Below are 2,500 nucleotides of genomic sequence, written 5' to 3' on the forward strand. Positions count from 1 at the left end.
CCCACGTTGTGCCTTAACCTAACCCAAGTTGTGCCTTAACCTAACCCAAGTTGTGCCTTAACCTAACCCAAGTTGTGCCTTAACCTAACCCAAGTTGTGCCTTAACCTAACCCAAGTTGTGCCTTAACCTAACCCAAGTTGTGCCTTAACCTAACCCAAGTTGTGCCTTAACCTAACCCAAGTTGTGCCTTAACCTAACCCAAGTTGTGCCTTAACCTAACCCAAGTTGTGCCTTAACCTAACCCAAGTTGTGCCTTAACCTAACCCAAGTTGTGCCTTAACCTAACCCAAGTTGTGCCTTACCCTGCTCTGTAATTGGCATATGACACGTTACATTAATGTATTGTCCAACCGCAACCCGCTCAGAATGTTGTGTACACAGCTACGTGTCATCTCCCCATAACAGCTGCATTGCAGTGTGGTACGCCATAGAGACGTGTGGGAGTAATGGACGCAGTGGATGGCGATCAGCATGAGCCGTCTGTTCATGTAGTGGCGCGTGTATGCAGACGTAGTAGTCTCTTCTCACACAATGTGATAGCACGGTGCCCCGCGTTCCACATCTGCGACATGCTACAGAGGCCGGTTGACAGTTGGTCGCGCAATGGACATCGCATACGTACGGGGGCACCTTCCACGTGCCCTCTAGTCGGGCACATTTTGTTGCGTGGATGTGAGCGGATGTAGTGTGTCTTGACACCTGACAGGCAGGCATGCAATAATAGTTGACTTTGCAAACGGGGATGGACGTGTACGTTTACTGGTGACGTTACGCAAATGAACAACTGGTAACCCGTTGTGGTGCGGTTGTCCTTGCTGGAGGTACATCTGTGAGGGCAACGATCGGTACAGCTACGAAGCGGTCCCCACCATACCAACGAACGTGAATGTGAATCTGGGTGTGAAGCGATACGCGGCTGTGGGTGGGTGGGACTGTCCCCGGCCGGTGAGGGGGGGCCGCCCGGCGTGCTGGCCGCGCGGTGCGTGGGCGCACGCGCTACAGCCGGCTGGTGGGGGCGCCCAGTGGCAGGCGCGCCGGCCGACGGACGCGGCAGGCGGCGCAGCTGCGCGCCGGGGCACCCTGCGCGCGGCGCCGTGCAGCCAAAGTGGGTCCTCGCCGGCCCGGTGCGAAGCGCGGTGGACATCTGCAGTGTGCTGGTCCGATTGAGGACTGTGTGCGTTGAGGATGCGCCGCCGCCCGGCACTCGGCGCCGCGACGCCGTCTGCTGCTCGGTCGCCCCAGCGGTTCTCGCTGGTGGTTTGTATCGCAGTTGTGCAGACGTGTTGGCACGTGCGCTGTGCTGGGAGAGTTCGCTTCGGCACCCACGTGGGGCCTTTGCCCTTCTGTGGCGCTGGCGTTGGAGCTGCCGGTCACCGTAGGTGGCGCGTGTTGTCTCCCGCCGGCAATGCCACGACAGCACGCTCCCGGGCCTCTGTCGGCAGCGGCAAGCTCAGTTGGGAGCACGGGTGGTCGCACCTAAAGCGTCTACTCGCCTAACTCCGGGCGATTGCGCCTCTCTCGAACCCGACCAAGTACTTAGGACGGCGCTGCGCGCCGCCGGGACCTGAGAGGGTTTCGAGGTGTATTGTGCAGGGGAGCTCAGCCTCCTCCTGTTTGCAGAATAATTGAGCGGACGCTTGCGTGTTCGCGCGGGCCCCTGGGACACACTCCCGGGCGGCCGGCTGCTCAGCTCTAGTTGACGCAGCTCCCTGGTTGATCCTGCCAGTAGTCATATGCTTGTCTCAAAGATTAAGCCATGCATGTCTCAGTACAAGCCGCATTAAGGTGAAACCGCGAATGGCTCATTAAATCAGTTATGGTTCCTTAGATCGTACCCACGTTACTTGGATAACTGTGGTAATTCTAGAGCTAATACATGCAAACAGAGTCCCGACCAGAGATGGAAGGGACGCTTTTATTAGATCAAAACCAATCGGTCGGCTCGTCCGGTCCGTTTGCCTTGGTGACTCTGAATAACTTTGGGCTGATCGCACGGTCCTCGTACCGGCGACGCATCTTTCAAATGTCTGCCTTATCAACTGTCGATGGTAGGTTCTGCGCCTACCATGGTTGTAACGGGTAACGGGGAATCAGGGTTCGATTCCGGAGAGGGAGCCTGAGAAACGGCTACCACATCCAAGGAAGGCAGCAGGCGCGCAAATTACCCACTCCCGGCACGGGGAGGTAGTGACGAAAAATAACGATACGGGACTCATCCGAGGCCCCGTAATCGGAATGAGTACACTTTAAATCCTTTAACGAGTATCTATTGGAGGGCAAGTCTGGTGCCAGCAGCCGCGGTAATTCCAGCTCCAATAGCGTATATTAAAGTTGTTGCGGTTAAAAAGCTCGTAGTTGGATTTGTGTCCCACGCTGTTGGTTCACCGCCCGTCGGTGTTTAACTGGCATGTATCGTGGGACGTCCTGCCGGTGGGGCGAGCCGAAGGCGTGCGACCGCCTCGTGCGTGTTCGTGCGTCCCGAGGCGGACCCCGTTGAAA

The 2,500-nt window shown here is 57.2% G+C and overlaps 1 non-coding gene across 1 annotated transcript in view; it reads left to right on the forward strand.

Annotated features, from left to right (window-relative positions):
* Nucleotides 1-1,707: 1,707 nt before the first annotated feature.
* LOC126151076 (small subunit ribosomal RNA) overlaps nucleotides 1,708-2,500 on the forward strand; it is a 1,909-nt gene continuing 1,116 nt past the window's right edge. Inside the window, exon 1 of the ribosomal RNA XR_007531810.1 lies at nucleotides 1,708-2,500. This exon is cut by the window's right edge and continues 1,116 nt beyond it. This is a non-coding gene — a ribosomal RNA (small subunit ribosomal RNA).

Source organism: Schistocerca cancellata, unplaced genomic scaffold (genome assembly GCF_023864275.1).
Source record: "Schistocerca cancellata isolate TAMUIC-IGC-003103 unplaced genomic scaffold, iqSchCanc2.1 HiC_scaffold_1033, whole genome shotgun sequence".
In the NCBI taxonomy this organism is placed as follows: Eukaryota; Metazoa; Arthropoda; class Insecta; order Orthoptera; family Acrididae; genus Schistocerca; species Schistocerca cancellata.